The 24,538-nt window shown below is 39.9% G+C and overlaps 1 long non-coding RNA gene across 1 annotated transcript in view; it reads right to left on the bottom strand.

Annotated features, from left to right (window-relative positions):
* LOC128627612 (uncharacterized) overlaps window positions 1-24,538 on the bottom strand; it is a 79,570-nt gene that overhangs the window by 21,158 nt on the left and 33,874 nt on the right. The window contains exon 3 of the long non-coding RNA XR_008391856.1: window positions 4,916-4,978. This is a non-coding gene — a long non-coding RNA (uncharacterized LOC128627612). The remainder of the gene's footprint in view (window positions 1-4,915; window positions 4,979-24,538) is intronic.

Raw genomic sequence — 24,538 nt, 5'->3', positions numbered from 1 at the left:
ATGCTGATACAGGTTTATATATACTAGAAAAAATAGATTGGTTAATAAGACCAAAAAGATTTGTAGCCGCTCTAATATTAGGAATTACTGCTTTAATCAGTATAATAACCTCTATTACATTATCAACTACTACTTTAGTACAAGAAGTACATACTGCACAACATGTTAATCAGCTCTCTCACAATATTTCCCTTGCACTAATTCTATGAGAGAAAATTGATAAAAAATTAGAAACTAGAGTAAATGCCTTAGAAGATACGGTTATATATTTAAGTGACCAGATTCAAAATATAAAGACTCAAATGACTACTAGTTGTCATGCAGATTTTAAATGGATTTGTGTCACACCTTTGCCTTATGATCAAAATTCCACCACTTGGCCTCAGGTAAAAACTCATTTACAAGGTATTTGGCATGATACTATGTTAGGCCCTGATCTCAAAGGCCTACATACCAAAATTACAGAAATTAGTCAGGCATATTTAACTGCACCAGGCTCTGAAATTGCAGACAGAATCTGGAAGTCTATTTAAGAATCCATCAACCCTGTCATGTGGTGGTCTAGTTTAATACATATTGGAATCACTGGCTTAATTATTCTAATTTTAATCCTTGTTTTTCCAGTCGTCTTCCGAGTAATCCTCTCCTCCCTTCGAAAAACTACGTTGGAATTTCATCAATTTCGGCTGAAAAATAAAAAAGAGGGAAATGCCATGTCCACTGCCGCGTCCACTGTTGGATCCCTCTCTCCGTGACAAGGTCCTCAGAGGGGGTGTAAGACTTCAAGGAAGCAGTTTCCAACCTGGTGGATGTGGCATGGAAGGCCCTGCAATACCTATTGTGATTGTGCTTGCTTTGGGGATCATGACCCTTTCTGCTTTAATCATTATGAATACCCTGGCAGTGATTCAGATAGTGTGCCTAGACCTTTCCCGGCTCAATGAACAGAATAATAATATCATACTAGAACGTCAGGGAATATAAGTACAAAGAAACAACCAGAACAATCTGAGAATTCAAGCTTAATAACAGATCATTAGAAAAACACCCAAGATAAGATAGAATACTCTAGGAAATCAGGAGATGATCTCACTGCTTTCTTAGAGGGAATCAAAGTACAAAACATGTCTATAAAAGAACTCCTAGAGAAACTTAAAAGAAGTACCCTTGAAAGCCCCCTGCAACATAGGAATAGCCCCTCCTTTACCTTGAATAAGAATATATATCAACTAGACAGGCAAAGAAATAACAAAAGCTAGTTAGTTATTACAAACTAAACAGTTACTAAGGAGTCAGAATTTATGGTACACAGAAAAACATTTTAAGCAAAAAAAAAAAGGTAGATAGCTAAGTTAGACATCACAAGGGCCTTATAATAAATTTCCTATTTTCTCTACTCAATCTAGCGTATCCTTTTGCCCTATGACAAATTCTGAGAAACTTTAATATATAATAAGATACTTCTAATTGTCTGATTAATGGCTCTCCTAGTTAAAATAATCTTTAAATCTATGGGAACTTTCGTACTTTTACTGATTACCTTTGTATTGATTTTTTCTGCTTAAATGATCATGTTATACTGCAAATGTTAATCACTACCTAAAATGAAAATACAAAAACCTGCTTGTACTTGCAATAAACGGAACAGAGCTTCACTGTCCTTTGAGGCGTGTTGTCATCTGTTACCCAGCGCCAACGCCTACCCTCACCTGTGGGACCCCTTGACCCACTGCGGCTGGACCGCGGCAGCCCGGTAGCCTACTTATCAAAACAGCTTGATCCTACCCTACATCCATCCTTCTCTCTGCTCTGAAAAGTAGCTGTAGAGGGCTAGATGGCTGGACTGCCCCTTACAGATGGCACACTCTCTGCTTCTTCTATGATCAGACGGATGGTAATTGCAAACTCTGGCCAGACATATATGGAGGCTGCCCCTACTACTATTGCAAATACCATGAGTGGAGTACTCTCCAGCCGTGGTGCTTTACCATTTATGACCCATGGGACTCCAAATGGGAGCAGGGAGTGAAGGGAAAACTATACCAAAGCTTCTCATCTTCGCCTCCCCAGAGTTTCATTGAAATATACCAAGCTCTTCTTCCAGGACCATGGAATAAAACCCTATTGACTAATACCATATTAACACATGAACAATCCTTGCAAACACTGATCTGACAAGGAAAACAGGAGAGTGCCCCTTTCTCTTGGCTAAGCCTCACATGCCACCAAGGAATTCAACTCTTCAATATCACTGACATAGGAAATGTCACCGACTGTTTCCTATGTGCTTTTCTTGACCGCTCCCCTATTACAGCAGTCCCCATACCAACTCTTCTCAATGTCACAAACTCCCCAACACCTTTTTTCCTAAAAGATGTACCTCTCTTTCAAAACATAATGAACAGTCCCAAAGTATGTTATTCTACGGCAGGTACTTCCTCCTGCAACCAGACCGTGCAGATATCGGAAACCACCACCAGCCCCCAGGTACGTTTTTCTGGTGCAATGGAATGCTGCTGCAGACCATTAACTCCTCCGCGGCCTTCCCCTGCCTCCTGACTGTGCTGACCCCACAGCTTATGCATTATGGAGAAGGAGAGCTCAGAGACAAACTAGCCAGACATAAAGAAAAATGAGCCGTCTTCCTGCCCATGTTAGTAGGTCTAACCTTCACCACAACCCTGGCAGCAGCTGGGATAGGCAGCACCGGGTTAACACACAGTCTCCAAGCCACTCACCAGTTACGGGCTGAGTTGGAGAAGGCCCTTGATGCCTCTGCCACCTCCCTAACATCTCTGCAGAGACAGATAACCTCGGGAGCCCAGGTTGCCCTCCAGAACCTCGGAGCTCTACACCTACTAACAGCAGAAAAAGGGGGAACATGTCTCTTCCTGCAGGAACGGTGCTGCTTCTATGTGAATGAGAGCGGCACAGTAGAAGAGAATGTTAATACCCTACAGAACCTCAGGGACAAATTACGCCGAGACCCCACCCCTCTCAAAACAATAACCCCGAGGTGGTGCTCCCTACTCTTTACCTCCCTGGCCCCGGTCCTAGGGCCAGTCATAATAATCTGCATACTATTAATGCTTGTCCCTTGTTTCCTGAGATTCCTCCAGGAAAGAATTCAGAAAGCCTCCCGGGTTACCTTTAACCAGATACTGCTTCAGACCCAAACCTACTCACCCCTCCCTGACGAACCAGAAACAGCCAACCTCTAGCCCCTCCCCTCTATGCCCCCCTGACAGCAGCAAGTAGCCAGATCAAACACAATGCCCCTTATCCTAACAAAGAGGTCGGAATGTCAGGATAGGGGTTTAGGAAGAAATGGTGGCCAGACTACAATCAAAATGGCTGGACTACAATGTGGAAAAGACAGCTTATGTCAAACCAGGGAGCTGAAAGGGCTGGCTTGCCAAAACGGATATCCGCATAGCAACCTGAGCCCGAGGAGAACCACCAATGATATATTGCCGCTTTGTTCAAAGGGGACCAATCCCCAGCTCCCACCAAGAGCCAACCAAAATAACTCTTCCCCCCACATTCCCTGTGTGGGCGTGACTTCCCTGGCCTCACTCTGTGGACTGGAGAACCTCGCCCTGGTGTGCAAACCCCAATAAAGCTCTATACTGCCTAACTTTGTGGCTGATTCCTCGGCATGGCCGAAGAACACCTTTCACTTTCCTTTTCACCAATCTCTAACGTGGAGAGCTATAATTCTCTGGCGAAGGGAAAGGCAAACCTAGTACAGGGGGACCCCAGGAGAAGGGGGGGGTCAAAAATGTAACATTGTGGGACCCCTTCCCTGGCAGCCAATCCGGGAAAACCATGGGAGACCACATGTGCAGTAGCTTTACAACTCCTTGTCACAGTAAAAGCCTGCCAAAATTAGCCAGGAAGGATCTGCCCTATAAGAATAGAGTCCCTCTAGCCCATGAAGTCAATCTCTGCTTGCAGTTGGCCTGCTCCCATGTTCTCTGTTACAAACTCGGTGTTCGGTTCAAATCTTTGTCCTGATCACCAAGAACCTGGTTACCTGTGCCCGCCCACCTGTGACAGATAAATAATATTTTATTATTCATTTCTGTGGTAGATGTTTAGATTGCTTTAAATTTTTTCCATATTATAAATAACACTGTGACAAAACTTTGACTGTATTTTGGAGTATTTCCTTAGGAGAGATTTTTAAAAATGGATCTGTCAGGGCAAAGGTTGTAGGAGACCATTCTCCATGGTGTGGGCCCAGCCCCCAGTGGCAAACATTTACTGCGAAGTAACTTCCTAAAATCCGTGATAAACTTTCCAAGGACAAGTGTAACCGGTTCAACCACTTTAGCCTTTTTGTTTGCAAATATCTCTCTTCTGTGCTGTGATTAGCAGTGTTGGCTCCTTTGTTTTCTGTAAAAAGTAACCACCTAAAGCAACTTATGCATAGTAAATGAGGACCATCATGTAATGTGCAGAGAAATCCAATAAAGGCCAGTCACAGCAAGGGCCCTGGCTTTTTGTTCCCCTTGAGAGAAAAGCCATGCTGTCCCTTTCCCTCCACCGGACTTGGTAGTCCGTGTGAATGTCTCATTTCATCCATAATGATGCAGACACTGTGGGCTCGTGTCCTCATCAAAAGGTTTTAAACATTTTTATTAAGCCTGATATATATTATAAATCCATGATGAATTCTTAAATACCTTTGACTCCAGATACTACATTCTATTGCTAAGAAATGGAATCCCCCTATGGTAAAGATTTTTCTAAGTAGGAAAATAGGAAGAAATAGTTGAGAAAGCAGACTCTGGTGTCAGACTGCCTGGATTCAAGTACCAGTTCTATCACTTGCTAACTATACAGACACACACAAGCCCCTGAATCCTTCTCACACAATATACTTGTACATAAAGCAGAAGGCCGGACTCACCATGAGGGCTCAATAGAGGTGAACCTTCATCATTGCCTTTAGATTCCCAAACAGCAGTTGTATCTGTAATTCAAAAAAAGCCAAAATAATCTTCAAATAATAGAATAAGAGTAAACATAAAACAAATGACAAACTAATGCTCCTGTAACTAGATCACAAGTGGGCAGGTTCATTTACTGTGAATACTATTTACACCACTGTGGTTATTAATTACATAAAAATAAACATCACTTTACTGAGTGCCTATCCTCATTAAAAACATTACATATTACTGTCTCATTTAATCCTCAAACAACCCTATATGGTGGTAGTAATAACAATAACAACAACAATAACCAATATTCCAATTGCTTATTATGTGTCATGCATGGTTCTAGGTAATAACATTAATCACTATAAAACCTACAAAGTAAAGGCTTTTCATTTTACTATTATCCTCATTTTACAGATAATATAATCAAGGCACACAGAGGTTAAATAACTCGTCCAAGGTTATATAGCTAATAAGGTAGATATTATTATGCTCATTTTATAAGTAAGAAAATTGAACTTTGTGAAAATTGCCCATAAGGTAATGGAGCAGGCTTTGAACCCATATCTGTTGAATTCTTGAGTCCACGTTCTTTTATTCTACCACTCTGCCACCTTTATATGGATCTCTGTACAGAGAACACCCTGTATAGGACAGCAAATGTTTAAGGCTGGCTTCCCTCCCTCCTGCTTTCTTCTGTCATAAACCATGTATGCTAAGAATGGCCTCATTATAACCTGTGCCTCTGAGAATATAATTGGGAAGGCAAGCCTAACACAAAAGCCCACCTACTGAAAGGCTTCCCTTAAGACAACTTTTTATCTCTCCTGGGGCACTGACCTGTTGTAATTCTTCTAGAATGCATACCTGAGAGTTCCTAAGGCCTCCCTTTCAGATACATGGAGATTCCTAATCTGGTGCTTCTGCCAACACTTCAAAGATTTTTCAAATATGTGCTACGGAGAGCATCTCCTATTTCCCTCTGCCTCAGAAAGCCCTGAACATTCTCACTACTGGGAGAAACGAAGCTGTTTCGAGCCTCCAAAACTACCTTGAAAATACATTTGCAAAGGGATGGAACCCACGGGGAGAAACCTGAACTAAAGTCTTAACTCTTGAACAAACCGACTGTTTAAACTTGGACAAATTATTTATTTTCTCTGTGCCTCGGTTTCCTCTTCTGTAAAATAAAGGGTATTGTTAGACAGTTTTCCAGGCCCATCCGAGCTCTCAAAGAAAATGAAAATGAATTTGGAGTCCATAGCAGTGAAATCCCAGGAGGGCAATGGTTGTGTAAAAGCTCAAAGCCCAAAGCCCAGAACAGGTTTGTAACCATTAACTGAAACCTGCCATGGCTGGCTAACTTGAACAGTGGGGAAGCGCCCTGGGAGTCTGGTTTAAGAATGTGAATCTTTTGAGAAATTACTTAATATAGAGTTGAAGAATTTGGTGGAGAAATGTAAGTAGTGATAAATAAGTCCTCTTCACTTTTGCAGAATAAAACAAACCTTTTTTTTTTTTCTAAAAAAAAAAAAACACGAGTAAAGATAGGATCCTGCTGCCCCCTTGTGGCACAATGGACAGCTTAAGAAAGAAGAGTTTACTGTACTTCATCTGTTTCCCCCAGTATAAATCCCTCTCGGAAGACCACATCTTCCTACACCCTTACAGAGCCTGGCAATTCACAAAACACTTCCGACCCCATTATCTCATTTCATTCTCCCAGCAACTTTGTGGAGTGGCAAGAAGGAGGTATAACTTCACTGCACCACAGAAGAAACCAAAACTCAGACAGACTATGTGATTTGCCTAAGGTCACACAGTAACTGGCAGTGGCAGCTTGAACCCACATCTCCTTACTTAAATCAACCAATTCATTGCATTCTACTGCATAGGCGTGGGGATGAAACAGGTTTAGGTATGCTCCCAGTCTAGGAATTTGAGAGTGTGGCTTCAGAAGAGAAACACTCAATTCCCTCTCTAGAAGCAACTGGCCGCAGGGCCACAATCAGGCTGCGTGCCTATAGAAAAAGGCACCCAGGTAAGCTTGGATTCCTGTCTTCCTGGTGTGCACATCTGTGGGCTTCTCCAGTTGCTCTCCCTCACTCAGTTCCCAACCCCATCCTGCCTATCAGAGCTCAAGACGTTTATAGCTAAATGCTGACCAAATGAATCTCAGGCAAGGGAGCCATAACATCCAGAAAAACGCAACAACTACTAGGATCTTTCTTCTGTCCCTGGGTTCGAGCTCATATCCATGGATCAAATTTTCTTATAAATTTTGATGGAAAGACCAGTTAGTTGGCTTGTGCCATAATGATGTCATGCTCCCTGAAACTGGAGGGGCAATGTTAGGGTTATATGTTTTACCAAACGGCATATAGGAATAACCTAAAATCACCACATTTTTAGTACTATAAGATGCACCAGACCACAAGACACACCTAGGTTTTACAGAAGAAAAATAGGAAAAAAATTTTGAAGCAAAAAATGTGGTAAAATATTTAATAACCTATGACCCCGCTCCACCCCCACCCCCCACAGCAAGCCAGGTAAGCTACATTTGGACTATAAGACACACCCCCTTTTTCCTCCCAAATTTGGGAGAGTGACTCTTATAGTCCAAAAAATATTGTATCTGAGAATTTCAAACTTCAATTTCTCCAAGGGAACTATAACTTTTTTCATATAGAATTGCAAAGCAAAGAAAGAGAGAGGAAAAAAAGAATTGCAAAGCCCTGTGCCTGAACTTTCCAACACCATAGTTTTTCCTTTAGTTTCATTCATTCTTTCACTCGCTCACTGAGTAGACATTTTACTAAATGATTAGGGCACTGTGGTAATCCCCTTAATGAAGATTTTGTTGCCTAGTGGTGAACAGAGGAAAAGTACATAATTATAAGTGCATGTGAGATACATATAGTAAATGATTGGGGGTTAGCAGGAAAAAATAAAATTCCTCTAGGCTGGGGGTCAGGAGACTGGGGAAAGAATGGATAAAAAAACAATGTTACAGATATATAGCACATAAAGGTTTTCACAGTCTGGCCTTTTCAAACCCTCCCTGCCTTCCCTCCTGTTACTACCTTGCTCTTACCCTACCATATTCTGAACATAAATTTTCTTTAGTAATGTAAGGATTAAGCATTTAGGTTTTGGCCCTGGCCAGTGAGGCTCAATTGGTTGGGACATTGTACTGTAGACTGAAAGGTCTCAGGTTCAGTTCCTGGTCAGAGCACATACCCAGGTTGTGGGTTTGATCTCCAGTCAGGCCACATATTAGAAGGCATCCAGTAGACATTTCTGTCTCCCTCTCCCCTCCACCAACATCTCTGAAAGGTTTTCTTAGGCTCCGCGGAGGAAGAAATGCCAATCGGCCACAAAGTTAGGCAGTACAGAGCTTTATTGGGGTCTGTGCACCCTAGAGAGGTTCTCCCGTCTGCAGAGTGGGGGGGGGAAGTCACGCCCACACAGGGAATGTGGGGGGAGGGTTATTTTGTTGGCTCTCTTCGTGGGAGCTGGGGATTGGTCCCCTTTGAACAAAGTGGCAATATATCATTGGTGGCTCTCCTTGGGCTCAGGTTGCTATACGGATATCCGTTTTGGCAAAGCCCGCCCTTTCAGCTCTCTGGTTTGATGTCAGCTGTCTTTTCCAGGTTGTAGTTCAGCCACCATTTTGTCCTACCCCACCCATCCTGACAATCTCTATCTCCTTTTCTCTCTAAAAGCAATGAAAAAATGTCCTTGGGTGAGGATAAAAAAAGAAGGAGTTTAGGTTTTGGAACCAGATCTTGGTTCTGATCCCAGCTCGGACACATCAGACAACCTTGGGTAAATTACAGAACTTCCCCAAGCTTCAGTTTCCTGATCTGTAGAGTGAGTATTTTAGTTAACACTCAATTTTAAAGGATTTTGTGAGAGTCAAGTGATATGATGTGTGCAAAGCACCTACCTACCTTTGTGCCTGACTCACAGAAAGGACTTCGTAAATAGCAGTTGTTGTTGTTAGCTATCTCTGTGCCTCTGATCATGTTGTTTTCTTTGCCTAAAACTCCCTCCACTTTCTCAAACTGTTTTACCCTTATTTCTCTTAAGTACCCTGGCTCCTGCTAGCTGTTCCCCGCTAAGTGCTTAGAGCTTTTGTTCACACCTCCTTTACTGTATTTATGTGATATCAACTTGTATTTGTTTGTAAGTCTGCCTTTCAGATGTGTGGGGCTCAGAATGGGTCTTACATCATATGACTCCTGGTACCATTGAGAAATTACCATTGAATAAATAAGATTACATTTGAGCTGTACCTTAAATAAATAAACAGAAAAGAAAGCATACATCTAGATGACCTTTAAATGTGGATATTAACCTATTCACATTGTACATTAAACCATTTGAAACCACTAGAATTGATTACCAAGGATTAGCCTTTAAGATGGGCTGACACCATCAAAGCTAGACAAATTTTAATTAGGAGAATCTGGGGGTGAATGCTTGGATGAATGGAAGCAGCCTGGAGCTGAGGCAGCAGCTCAGGAAACCACTGCAGGACTAGGGGTATTCAGTATTAGAACACTTTGTATGTCAGTTCTATGATCTCTCACTTCTGAATTTTGTTTCTAATAACTGAATTTTCTCCATGTTATGATGGTATGATCCTGTCTCTTTGAATGTCCAGTAATTTTTCATTGGATGCCAGATATCATCATTTTCCTTCCTTTAGGGATTAGAGTCCTGTGATGCCTGTTTTCCAATGTCTGAAAACTGTTGTTTTCTATATGTTATTAGGTTTTTTTAGTTGTTTCAGGTAAGAGAATAAATTCTCTTTCTAATACTCCATCACAGCCAGGAATGGAAGGCCTTGCAACCCCAAATAAATTAAAATATCTAAGTATTAAGCATCAATGATTGCTAATATCACAGAAAGATAATTAGGCCATAGGTGCCTCCTGATGACACACCATCTATGAATTAGTCATGCAAAAAAGTATACATCAAAATGAGTCTCATCAAGCCTCTATCTATCAATTTACAGGAAATACAGAAGACAGAGGGACATCTTAAACTACACTACAGGGGAAAAAAATCAACAAAAATCAAAATTGTAGGAAATTCTATCAAATAAACAACTACTAGTCTTTTCAACAATTTAAATTATCAGAGAATTTAAAAGAGGGGGAAAGCTATAATTTTAAAAGAGTAAAAGATGTATTAACCTATTGTAATGTGTGAACCTTATTGTATCCTGATTTCAAGCAAACAAATGTTGGACACTTATTCCACTAAGTGTCATAATGGAAAAAATTATGACAGGAGAAAATCTGAACTCAGGCTAGATAGCTGATGGTATTAAGGAATTATTATTAATTTATGTATGATAATGGTATTGCAATTATGTTTATTAAAAGACTCACCTTGTAGAGAAACATTCTGGTCTACTTATAGATGAAATAACAAGATGTTTTATATTTGCTTAAAATTAATATGATGGGGCAGGTGGGTAGGAATACAGATAAAATAAGATCATGATTAGGAAATTATAGAAGCTGAGTGATATATGTTTAAAATTTTCTATTATAAAAGAATTTAAAAATTTTTTATAGAGTCATAACATTTAGATATGGGTTCCAAATCTGGCTCTGATGTCATTCTGCTCTGTCTTTATAGACCAATCACTTCTCTCTAGGCTTCAACTTTCCCTATAAATATAAAATCCATTACAATACACTTCCCATTATATCTATTTATAAGCTATGTGACACTTGAAAGTTGCTTGATCTTTTTAAGCCTTAGTTTCCTCATCTGTGAATGGTAATATAAACACTAGCTAATTTTCAGGACTACTGAGTGGGTTAAATTGGGTATTATATATTAAAGCCCTCATCACAGTATGTGGCAAAGTAAGCACTCAATAAATTTTATCTATCATTATTATGTCTTGATACATCTAAGAAATACCAATAGATGAATTCTGTGCTTTTTTTAATGAAAGGACTCAATATGCCCTATCCCTTCCTTCTCTGTATCTCCCTTCTTTAGGACAAAAGCAGGAAAATCTGAAACTTCCTCTCTAAACACTATGGAACAATGAACCAAACAGCATGAGCCAAGAGAAAAACAGCTTGGCTCTCCTTCCCAAAGAGAATCATTGCCGTGGATCTGGAAAGAGCAGAGGTACCTCTTTCATCATTTCAGAATATAGTACGCAGCTGTTCTTCTGGTATGCCACACATCCTGAAGTTGCTACCAAGAGCTAAAAACAGAGCTCAGGCAATCAGTCCACTGTAGCCAAGATCATTCTTTTCAAAGAGGCCCCATTAGAAACAAAATGGGCACTTTGTGCCTCTTTTCAAACCAAGAGTGGGTCTTCCCCACCAGACTGCGAGTTCCTTGATGGCAAAATCTGTGTCTAGTTTATCATTATAGCTTTATGCTCCTAGCAAAGCACCTGGGAGAAAGCAGGTTACTCAATAAATATTTGGTGAATGAAGGAACTAATTGTTTATTCTTTTATTTTGTTTGGAGTAGGACAAAAGGAGGGAAGGACATTGACAGGCATACAAAGAACCAACTGTTGGAGGAATCCTTTTAGCCATTTTTGTTCCGGAGTACAAACTTGTTCACAATTTCCAATTAATTTCTTCTCCTTATTTCCCACTATTTATCTTTTTATAACTTCTCCACACTCCCATAAACTACTTATGGTTCCCCAAACACACCCTGAATATTTTTCCTTCTAAACCTGTGCTCATACTGTTCCCTTCATTTGTTAGTCTCTGTCTGTCCTTCTGTCTCTCTCAATATATGCATCCTTCAAAACTTGGCTCCAGTACCTCCTCTTCCATGAAGTTTCTCTCAACCACTATAGCTAAAAGGGGTATCTTCTTGATTTCCTATAACACTTTAGACTTAGCCTGAAGCATTCATAATATTCTATTGGGTTGGCCAAAAAGCCTATTGCATTTTTTCCATAGAATAAGAGACACATTTTTTAATTTTTACCAATAACTTTATTGATTTGGATATTTTGTGTATATTGGTTGCCTCCCATTATTGGCTTCCAGTTGGCAGAGGCCAGGGGTGCTGCTAAACATCTTTCAAAGCATAAGACAGCCCCACAGCAAATAATTATTTGGCCAAAATGTCAATAGTACCAAGAAACTTCACAAACCACTTTTGACACATTCAATCAGTCACCACATCTTCTCCATACACTGCACAAATCTTTGCATTTCAGTTGCATTCCTACCTTTCTTAAATAATAAAGCATAGTAAACCAAAAATGTTGCCTATTTTCTTCTATTTTTGATACTAAAATGGCTGCCCCAAAATTCACCAATTTTGATGTTTTTTTAAATGCACACTGATATGACAGCTGTCATAATACAATCTAACAAAATTGTTTCAAATGAAATTAAAGACAACTAAGCACTACTAGAGGCATCAGACAGAAGAAAACATAACAGACTTCTTTGCCAACCCAATGGTATGCATGTGATTAACTGTATAGGTTTCATAAGTTTTACAAGATTGAGGGCAAGGGTCATCTTTGATTCTCTTAGGTATCCATCATAGTGCTTTGTACATACCAGTCATCTGATGAATGTTTAGAACATTGGTTGGCTAACTTTGTAGAATAAGAAATATAATCATTCAGCCCAATTTAAAGTATAAAACAAGTGAGCCTTAAATAGTGTGTTTTATTCATAAGATCATTTTAATTAAAAAGTCAATTCATTGTTTTGGAAGTTTTGCTACCCTATTATTATCTGTTCTACTAGGCAATATCTTTTACTCTGAGAAACCTAAGGGAAAACTCTCACAAAGCATAGTTTTTATCAAGTAGATTTGAAAGAATAATTCACATGATTAAAAAATAATAACTTCACATATTCTTCAAATTCCAGGATAAGACAGCCTGGAGTATCAAAACATCAAGATTGAGCATCACTAGACAAACACAGAACTGTGAGAGAAGCCCTTGGTTTTTTCAACTATGGTCCCTAACTACTTCTCAGCACAGATATGGAGCACAAAAAAGAAGAAAGAATGAGAAACCATTTAAAAAATTATATAATTTGGGGCTATTATATTTCTCAAAGGTAAGGGCTAGTATAAAGATAAATCTCATTTCTTGAAATTAAGGGTGAGCTGCAACTTCCTTGTTACGTTGATAATTGCTCATTTCTCTTCTAGACAATACCATTGCCATCATATATCTACACTTTATTGTCCTTTCCTCTTTGTTCATTCCTTCTAGATTAAAGGTTAAGATATATAAGTCAATAACATTCCTCTACATCCCTATACCCAGCAGGCAGTTCATTGTGCCCTTCTCAGTGTCATTTCTTAAAATTATATTTTATTGTTGGAGCACATTTAGATCATCTAGTCCACCTTTTCCATTTTACAGTGAGAAGTCCAAAGTGTAGAGAGAATATATTATTTGTTCAAGGTCACCCAGGTAAAGTCCAATCTCAAAATAGACTCTCATTTCCTAACTCCTAATTCTCAGCATTACACCCAACAAATGTCTGGGCACTCAGATGTCTATTAATATATTTTAACTGAAATGAAGTTAACTGCTTCCTTGTTTGACTAAACTACCTGAATGAACACTTTGTAGAATGTAGAGGGAAGAGGTAAAAGTGCTGTTCTGGACACGGTGGCTTTAAAAAGCCATTTGGTACAGACTCTGGAGCAGGCTACTGAGCTCTGATGTGGTCTCTACCACTGCCCATCTGTATGACCTTAGGAAAATTGCTTTACATTTTTTAGTTTCAGCTTCCTCATTTGTAAGATGAACATAACAACAGTAACTACATCACAGGGCTGTTCATGCATTCAGTAACATTTGGTGGACACCTGCTCTGCAACATGTACTGTGTCAGATGCTGAGTATACAACAATGGACAAGAAAAACAAGAGCCCACCCTTAGGAGCTAACAGTCTATTATGATTAAAGGACAGAATCTACATGAAACACCTAGTAGAGAGTCTAAGACCTAATAAATTTTCAATATAAATGTTACTTGTTGTTACTATTATTTAAAATGTACTTATATATCCACATTTAAAAAACAAATTAGCAAATAAATCTTACAGAGACAGTTCCCAGCAGTATTTTAGGGCATAAAACAGCTCACAGAGCTATGTTTTACAAGGACACATATTATCACCATGGCAACATTTTTTTGAGTTCCTTAAGAGCACTTGCTTGGTACTGCAGAAGGTTCAGGCATGATCTGTAAAAACACCTTGTAGAAAAAGTAGGAGGTAGAGAAAATCCTCTCAAGTTTATGTCCAAAAACAACAATTTTCTCAATGGAATCATTTAGTAAAATTTAATGTATATAATCTTAAATTAAGGAACATAAATTAGAGGATAATTACTTGTATTATAGTGGGAGTCATCAAGGATTTCCTTTCAACAGCCAGCTTCCCTTGACTATTCAAATTATCATGTACTGTTCAAAATTCCACATGATTAAAAAGCACATGAAAAGATATTCAACATCCTTAATCATTAGGGAAATGAAAATCAAAACCACAGTGAGGTGTCACTTCAAGCCCACAGGGGTGGATATAATTTTTTTAATGGAAAATAACAAGGGTTGGAAAAGATGTGGAGAAAGAAGTTGGTACCCTCGACATTGCTGGTGGGAATGTAAAGTTAGTTCAATCTCTGTGGAAAACGATTTGGCAGTACTTCAAAAAGTTAAACATGAGAATTGCCATATGATGCACAATTCCTCTCCTAGATATATTGTATAATCAGAAGAATGGTGTGTACATGCATGCTCATAGCAACACTATTCACAATAGCCGAAAGGTAAAAATAGCCAAACCATTCCTTAATGAATGAACAGATAAACAAATTGTGGTATATACATACAATGAAATATTACTCAGCCATAAAAAGAAATGGATCACTACCATATACTATGATGTGGATAGATCTCCAAAATATTATGCTAAGTGAAGGAAGCCAGATACAAAAAAGTCATATTATATGATGATATTTATATAAAATACCCAGAATAGATAATTCCATAGATGCAAAATGCAGACTGGTGGTTGTCAAGGGGAATGGGGAGGAAGGAATAGGGAGACTGCTTAATAGATAAAGGGTTTTACTTTGGAATGATGGAAATGTTTTAGAATTAGGCAGAAGTTGTACAAATGCCACTGAGTTGTGTTACAAATGTTTAGTTTATAACAATCTTTTAAAAAGTATTAATTTTTGTTACATGCAATTCATCTCACTAAATTATTGTTAAGATGTTATCCACATGGACTAAAATATAAAAATGTAAGAAAAAATTATAAGTGATTGCTCAGTCATCTCAGAAGCCCATGTAAGTAGGGCCTATATCTATTCACAGTGAGGGAAGAATCAGAGAGCTCTTGGAAAGATCCTGTTAAAAAACATTTTTTTACCCTTCGTAACAGTATGAATGGACCTGGAGAACATTAAGCTGAGTGAAATAAGCCAGTCAGAGAAAAACAAATACCCTGTAATTTCACTCATATGTGGAATCTAGTGAACAAACTGAACTAACAAGAAGAATAGAGACAGACTCATAAATTGGGAACAGGATAACAGCTAAGTGAGGAGAGGTTAGGGGGTGGAGTGATTTAACAAAAAGAAAAAAGGACCCATGGACACGGACAATAGTGGGGTGATTGCCAGGGAGAAGGGGGTATGAATGCAAAACTAGTTTTTCTGTGTATGTGACAAATAGCGTCTCTTCTTCAGATGTCAAGTCCTTGTTTGCTTAAAAAAAAATTAAGGAGAAGTTGGCTTGGATGACCTGAAGCTTACCTTGATCTTCGACAGCCAGGTAAGAACCAGCATCCAGGAACCAGGTGCTGAGTCAAGATTCCTACAGATAACAGAGCCCTTTCAGCTCTCTGCACTCATGATCAAATAGCATAAATTACTCCTCTTCTGACAAAAAACATGCCATGCTTGATGAGGGAGACCATATTTCTAATAAATCATTCCAGGGAAATTTGCCATTTTGCATCACTACTGGAAATAGGATTACTGTGCACTGTATTTCCCCAGCTTTCATCATGACCAACAAGCATCATTTAATTTTTAACCAAATGATTGAAACTAGAAAGTGAAGTAGTCTAAGAACTATGAAAGAAAACAAAATAAAATAGTTGGTCTACATAGATGCTTTAAAAAAAAAAAAGGAATACTGGCCGCCCTAGCTGTTGTGACCTCAGTGGATTGAGGGGAAAGGTAGCCTGTTCGATTCCTGGTCAGGGCACAGGCCTGGGTTGCAGGCCAGGTCCCCAGCTGGGGGCATGTGAGAGGCAACCAACTGATGTGTCTCTCACACATTGATGTTTCTCTTCCTCTCTTTCTCCCTCCCTTCCCCTCTCTCTAAAAATAAATAAATAAAATCTTTAAAAAAATACTGGCTGAATCAATTGACTTACAAAATTTTTAGAACATGGGAGTGATCACAATTCCATTTAGTTTACTGTATTTCAGTAATCCTGTATTACTTACTTAGGAATTACTTAGGAAAACTAAGAATTACTAAGGATTGCATTTAGGATACACTTAGTTTCTATATATGCAGTATAACATTTATGTTTCTTCCTCTTGTTGGCCCTTTCATAACACTCGCCAGCTGCTCAGTACTGTGCGCCCAGCAGGTCTTCAATCAAAGCTTGCTATTTAATCATATAATGTTATAGAGAGTTAAAGGATACACTTGTCACAGAAATTTTCAGTTCATGATAACAGGAAGTTTATTATTAGACATAAATTCTTTTCTTAAAATATATTTTATTAGCCCCAGCTGGTGTGACTCAGTGGATTGAGTGTCAGCCTGCAAACCAAAGAGTCACTGGTTCAATTCCCAGTCAAGGGACATGCCTGAATTTCGGGCCAAGTCCCCAGTAGGGGACACACAAGAGACAACCACACATCGATGTTTCTTTCCCTCTCTCCTTTGTTTCCCCTCTCTCAAAGTTTCTTTTGAGAAATCAGCTGACGGTCTTATGGGAACTCCTTTGTAGGTAACTCTTTCCTTTTCTCTTACTGCCTTTAAGATTCTCTTTCTCTTTAACCTTTAGTATTTTAATTATGATGTATCATGGTGTGGTCTTCTTTGGGTCCAACTTTTGTTTGGGGCTCTCTGTGCTTCCTAGACTTATATGTCTATTTCCTTCACCAAATTAGGAAAGTTTTCTTTCATTATTTTTTCAAGTAAGTTTTTGATTCCTTGCTCTTCCTCTTATCTGTCTGACATCCCTATGATTCAGATGTTGGTATGTTTGGAGATGTCCCAGAGGCTTCTTATACAATCCTCCTTTTTAAAAAAAAAAATCTTTTTTTTTCCTTGCTGTTCTGGTTGAATGCTTATTTCTTCCTTATGTTCCAAATTGTTGATTTGCATCCTGGTTCCATCCCTATCACTGTTGGTACCCTGTAGATTTTTATTTCACTTAGTGTAAACTTCATTTCACCCTAGGTCTTTTTTATGTTGTTGTCATACTCACTGAATTCTCTGAGTATCCTGATCAACGGTGTTCTGAACTCTGCACTGATAGGTTGGTTATCTCTCCTTCATTTAGTTCTTTTCTGGGGTTTTGTTGTCCTTTCATTCTGGCCATATTTCTTTGTCTCCTCAATTTGGCAGCCCCCCGGGTTTGTTTCTGTGTATTAGGTAGACCTGCTTTGACTCCCTGTCTTAGTAATGTGGCCTGTTATAGAAAAGGCACCTGTAAATTATGTGGGGTGGAGACTTAGGTAATTTCCAAGGTGGGGAAACCTGCTTTACTATTTCATGGCTCTGTTTGGGGAGGGTTTAGAGAGGGGACAATGTTTCTACCTGGCTTCTGGGGGTTTGCCTAGCACTTGTCCTATTTCCAGTCACTTGACTTACTCCCCATATGTGACTGGTGACCTTCCAGCTGTTGCCCTGGTGCTGAATCCCAGAGAGAGTACATCTGCATACATTGCAAGTCCACGCAGGCCTTTTAAGCGGAGTCTCCTGAAAATCTGGCAGTTTCTTCCGCCACCCCAACTCTCACTGGTTTTTACAGACAGAAGTTATAGGGATTTCTCTCCTTGGTACTGGAACCCTGGTCTGTGCAGTCTGGCCTAGGGCTGGGATCACTCACTCCCAAGGTATCCCTCCTGATTTTTATCCATTACAAAGGAGTCTGGACTGCCCATTCCACCGTCACCACCTCTCCAAGCCACACCATGTTTCCACACCTCTCCACCTGTCTCTGTGTCTCTGCCTCTCCTACCTGTCTGTATGAATGTCACTTCTTTAAATCCTTGCTTGTTGGACTTCCATACAGCTCAATTTTCTGATGGTTCTAAGTGTTATTTGTGTTGAGGTCTAGTTGTAATTCTTTCTGTAGTTGCATAAGGAGGTAAAGTGTGTTTATCTACACCTCCATCTTGACCAGAAGTCCCCCAGACCTAAATTCTTATATTGGATTTATGGAGTACTAATCTAACCAGGCCGTCAAAAGTATATCCACCGATAGTGTGTAAAACAGAAATCTTAAGCTTCCAAGAAAAAAAGTGCTGTTCCACACACCTCTCCATAAATTTCTACAACCCTGCATAGGTTCTCCACCAAAGCCAGTGCTAAGATGTTAGGTTTCTGAAATGAGTAAAGTTGTATTCCTGATCAAAGCAATTATAAGTATCTTCTGTCTTTCATTTCCTTGAAATGCCAATACCAAAATTCTTTACATTCCAGATAAAATTGCTTTGATCTCCATGAGACTTTGGCTTCTGCCCTGCCTTTTATCTCATAGTTTTCATTTAGATTTAATGTATAATTATTAGTGGTTAACTCAAGGTCACATATTTTTGTCCTTCTGTGTGGTAAATTGAAAGCTGGGGCTACACCAGAGTGAACTAGGGAAACCCTTCCCCAACCCTTCCATTGGATACCCTAGCCTCTTGGCACACAGCTATCGTTCCAGTTTATGCCCCTTCTTGCCAGAGAGCAGGTATCTATTTCAAACAAACCCAGCCTCGAAGGGCTCTTTCTATGGGGACAATAGGAGCAGAAAAGTAGACACACCATGTGGAAGCTGTGAGTACCTTTAAAACCAAAACTTCTGCTTGGCTGGGTTTTCTCATGCCATAGTGATTCTACAGATGAGAACAATAAAATATTCTTAATTTCTTAGGCACAGGACAAAGAATACAAACCTGATGCTTTTAATTTATAAGTAGCTAGTATGGTAGCTTCCCTACTCTACTCCTCTCAGGACTAAATACATTTACTCACTCATTCACTCACACACTCACCAATAAGCAGCTTCTTATCTAATGTCTGTTATTAAGCACTAAGCAAAATGCAGGAGTGGATTCAAAGATATACTGCAACTCACCATATCCTGGCTCTAAACATCTGGAGCTGCTAAAGTTTCTGTACTTCCCAGAACTTCTCTCGTTGGTCAGACAAAACTTCAAAGTGCCAAGCTGGTGCATGGGAGACTACAGAAAGAGCAGCCCTTTCATTCTCTTCAATGTTATCTAAGCCCTTGACTCTGCACTGGGGAAGCCTGGCAAAATCTGAGGAAAGACCTGCAAAGGGCAGCTCGTGACTTTAAGACTGGAAATGAGTGCTGGCCTGTGTGGCTCAGATGGTTGGAGTGTCACTCCCACAACCAAAAGGTTGCAGGTTCCATTCCTGGTCAGGGTACATACCTAGGCTGCAGGTTTGATCCCTGACCCTTGGTCCAGAACCGGGCACTATGATTCCCCAGTCCAGGCACATCAGAAGGCAACCAACTGATGATTCTCTCTCACATTGATGTTTTTCTCTCTCCCTTCCTCTCTCTCTGAAAGCAATGGCGAAAAATGTCCTTGGATGAGGATTTTTAAAAGACTAGAAATTACAGGGAAAAATAAAGAGAAATTGCATTAATAGAGCCAGAAGGAAATGAAGAGGATATGTGGAAAAAAGAGAAGAGTTGTGAAGAGAAAATAGTATATAGCTGATCTCTACCAGGGATGGCAGTGGGATTTGGGCTCACTTTATACAGCTCAGGAAGGTCTGGTGCCAATACCTACCTGTGAAGGATCTCTGAGCTGGATTAAAATATCTATTATGTATGTTATGCTAAATACAGGAAAACAGGTACAGAGAGAAAAAGCATTACTGAATTCCTATTTGATCCTTTCTTACATCACACAGCTTCAGTCAAAAGCCTAAGAAAACCCAAGGAATTTGTTGTTTGGTTTTTTTTAATTTTTTTATTGATTATGCCATTACAGTTGTTCTATTCCCCCCCTTCATTCCCCTCCACCCTGCACACCCCTCCCCCACCATTCCCCCCTTTAGTTTATGACCACGTGTCTCAAGTTCTTTAGATTCTATATTTCCTCTACTATTCTTACCCTCCCCCTATCTATTTTCTATCTACCGTCTATGCTACTTATTTTCTGTACCTTCTCCCCCCTTCTCCTTCTCTCACTCCCCTGTTGCTAACCCTTCATGTGATCTCCATTTCTATGGTTCTGCTCCTGATCTAGCTGTCCTCTTAGTTTGCTTTCGTTTTAGATGTGGTTATTAATAACTGTGAGTTTGCTGTCCTTTCACTGTTCATCTTTTTAATCTTCTTTTTCTCAGATGAGTCCCTTTAACATTTCATATAGTAATGGCTTGGTGATAATGAACTCCTTGAACTTGATCTTATCTGAGAGCACTTAATCTGTCCTTCCATTCTAAATGAAAGCTTTGCTGGATAGATCAATCTTGGATGTAGGTCTTTGGATTTCATGACTTGGAATACCTCTTTCCAGCCCCTTCTTGCCTGTAAGGTCTCTTTTGAGAAATCCGCTGATAGTCTGATGGGAACTCCTTTGTAGGTGACCCCTTATCCCTTGCTGCTTCTAGGATTCTCTCCATTTTAATCTTGGCTAATGTAATGATGATGTGCCTTGGTGTATGCCTTCTTGGGTCCAACTTCTTTGGGACTCTCTGAGCTTCCTGGATTTCCTGGAAGTCTATTTCCTTTGCCAGACTGGGGAAGTTCTCCTTTATTATTTGTTCAAATAAGGTTTCCACTCGTGGCTGTTCCTCTTCCCCTTCTGGTGCCCCTATAATTCAGATGTTGGAGCATTTAAAGATGTCCTGGAGGTTGCTTAGCCTCTCATTTTTTTTTAACTTCTTTCTTCATATTTTTCTGTTTGGTCGTTTTTTCCTTCCTTCTGGTCCACTCCCTTGATTTGAGTCCCAGTTTCCTTTCCATCCCTGTTGCTTTCCTGTGCATTTCCCTTCATTTCAATTAGTTAGCCTTCATATGTTCCTCTAATTTGTGGCTAAAATCCACCAGTTCTCTGAGCATCCTGATCACCAGTGTTTTGAACTGTGCCTCTGATAGGTTAGCAATTTTTTTTAAGGTTTTTATTTATCTTTAGAGGGGAAGGAAAGGAGAAAGGAGAAGAAACATCAATGTATGGTTGCCTTTCGTGCATCCCCTGCTGGGAACTGGCCTGCAGGGAACCGGCCTACAACCCAGGCATGTGCCCTGACTGGGAATCGAACCGTAATTGTCTGGTTCACAGGCCTGTGCTCAATCCACTGAGCTACACCAACCAGGTCTAGGTTGGCAATTTCTTGTTCACTTAGATTTATGGGCTCTGGGACTTCGAGTTCTTCTTGAGCCATGTTTTGATCTGTCCGCGCCTGTTACGTATGAGGAGAGGAGCTTTAGTTGTTTACCAGGGCGGGGCCACCCAGGTTGCTGGTTTGTGATGCTGTATGTGGGGGCGGGGTCAAAGAGGGAGCAATGGTGGTTTTCTCTGCTCCTTCCTGCCGCTGCTAGGTCCTGCACGGTCTGTCTCACTGCTTTCTTCTTCGCTGGTTTATCTGTGCGCAAATGTAAGACCACGAACTCCCAGCTGCCTTGCGCCTTCACTGGGTCTGCCCATCACTACCCGACACCTGGGATTTGCCCTTGGCTGCCTGGGTTGGGGGATCTTTTTTGCCCCACCCACTCCGCTGCTGGCTCTGCCCCTCTTACTGGTCTAGCTGAGTGTTTCGTTGTTGTTGGACTCCGTATTGTTCGATTTTCTGTGGCTTGGCTGCATTTATTGTTACTAAAACTTTGTTGTCTTTAAACTTGGTTGTGCGAGAAGGCAAAGTGAGACCTACGCCTCCATCTTGGCGGAAGTCCAGGAATTTGTTTTTATGTACTTAATCTGTGGTTGATTTTTTTTCCTTTAACTTCACTGCCATATATTCCAAGTTTTTAAAATAAGAATGTATCTTTATAGAAATATTTTAAAACATTATTTTATTTCTTTATGTATTTATTTTTAATACTCACACAAGGAGCACTAGCTTGTGTGGCTCAATGGATTGAGCGCCAGCCTGCAAACCAAAGGGTCATTGATTTGATTCCTAGTTAGGGCACATGCCTGGGTTGCGGGCCAGGTCCCCAGTAGGGGGCATGTGAGAAACACATTGATGTTTCTCTCCCTCTCTCCCCTCCCCTCTGCTTAAAAATAAGTAAATAAAATCTTTTAAAAAATACTCATCCAAGTATATATTTAGAAATTTAGAGAAAAAACATAGGTGTGAGAAACATCAATCAGTTATTTTCGTGTGTACCTTAACCAGGAGTCAAACCCACAACCTAGGGTATATGCCCTGAGTTGAAATTGCAGTCTTTTGGTGTATGGGATAATGCTTCAACCAACTGAGTCACCTGGCCAAGACTAAATAAATTATTTTACTAAAATTTAAAAAGAAAAGCCTACAGACCTGTGGCAAGGGCCCTGGGTCAAACTGGACACTGTTAAGTAAACCAAGAAATCCCAGCGTTCCCAAGACTTTCAACACTAATTGCTCCCCAGGTCTGAATCTGTTGGCTTTTCTGAGTCTAGTGGTTAGCAAGGGGATAATAATATCAGCCTTCCTTACAGATTTATCTGAAGGTCACAAGATAAATATGCGAAAGCATTTTTGATTATCAAGCACTTAATCAGTGTAAAATAGTAGATTATTCCAGTTAAAGGCAACTTCCTAAAAAACTAAAAGAGGGTAAGAATAGATATTTTTTTAAAAAAACATAGGTATTTACATGCATTTCCATTCCATTTTAGTTAAAATGAAATCTTTAGATGAAGTTGACTGGCAAAGGCTCTTTGCTCAGGACATCTGAGCCAATAACAGAAACAGAAGTTCAGCAATAAAAATCTTTTCTCCGTGTCAGATGACTTGGATCATTGCAGAATATTCAGGTCCTAGAACTGAGTTTTTGAGAATTCTTACCCCCTCTCCAGCACTGGTTGAATCTGACCCCTTGGAGGAAACACTGAAACCCAGCTGACATGGAAAGGTCCTAGCAAAGATATATTTGAAATTAGAAGAGCTCAAGTACTTTCCCCGGAGACTGGCCCTGAGTTTGGTTTTGAGTTCTCACCTTGATGTATTTAGCTATGTCCTAGAGGAATTGGAGGGACTAATTAACTGAGCCAGACAAGAAGCAACAATAAGTATATCAGAACAGGGCTAGAGACTTTTACAGACACTAGTCCATGGCCAAATCTGTTTCTTATTCTGGCTATTTCCACAGTGTATTAGGACAATGGATGATGTCAACACCAGCCAAGAAGACAAGTTATCTCAACACTGAACCCCTGGCAGCAGAATCTGTGCCCTGATTTATTTTTAGTACTTTCTACCTTAGTAATCCAGTCAGATGAAGAAAAGCCAGCAACCTGATGTTCTCTGAGCTCACCACACTTATTTATCCATTAGCAATTAGCAAGACATTTGGTCACCTGGGTGAGAATTAGGAGTTTGGGTTCCCATCACTTGCAAACCAGGATTATAATCCCAACCCAAGTAGAAATATGGGCCTCACCATTTTATTGATAGCAACCTTTTTTTACTCTTGGGAGAAAGACAAAGAAAGAGAACTCAGACTACCTGTTTTGTTGCTAACAAAAAACAGGTATGAATAGCCTATCATTTTTATTCAGCAGGGTGGAGGATGGGGTAAAAAGCAAGAATCCTGCTCTACTTTTCAGAAAATGTTATACCTCAAATCAGAGCACACATTCTGTTCATCTTAAACTTCATATTGGACTATTGCCAAGAGTTCACAATGAATAGTGAGTACCTTTTCACCAAGATACAGAAATTAAAATATCAAAAGATTAATCAGTCATTTTTACATTTTTTCATTTGGATTTAACCCTAAATATTCAATTCTGTTTCAATCTCATACAGTTTGTGAGGACAGAGCTATCCAACACCAGCTGTCCTCATATTTAAAAGTCGCACCACAAAGACATAATTAGAATCAAGTGAGGATCATATTTCTTGGCAACAATTCTGCTCTGTGTCCCCCTGATCCCTGAGCTACAACTGACAACCAAATGCCAGCATTATTGTTGTTTTTCTTCTACATTTCCTAAGCAGCCACAATGTGGCAGAAACTGTATAGGTCATGGAAGGAAGGAAGGAAGGAAGGAAGGAAGGAAGGAAGGAAGGAAGGAAGGAAGGAAGGAAGGAAGGAAGGAAGGAAGGAAGGAAGAGGGAGAGAAGGGCATGAGCCCTAAACTCAGAATTATACCCCTGTGT

Source organism: Artibeus jamaicensis, unplaced genomic scaffold (assembly GCF_021234435.1).
Source record: "Artibeus jamaicensis isolate MK-2021 breed Jamaican fruit bat unplaced genomic scaffold, CSHL_Jam_final contig_456, whole genome shotgun sequence".
NCBI classification, from domain to species: Eukaryota; Metazoa; Chordata; class Mammalia; order Chiroptera; family Phyllostomidae; genus Artibeus; species Artibeus jamaicensis.
The sequence above is the reverse complement of the archived record's forward strand: the minus strand, read 5'-3'. Positions and strand labels throughout refer to the sequence as shown.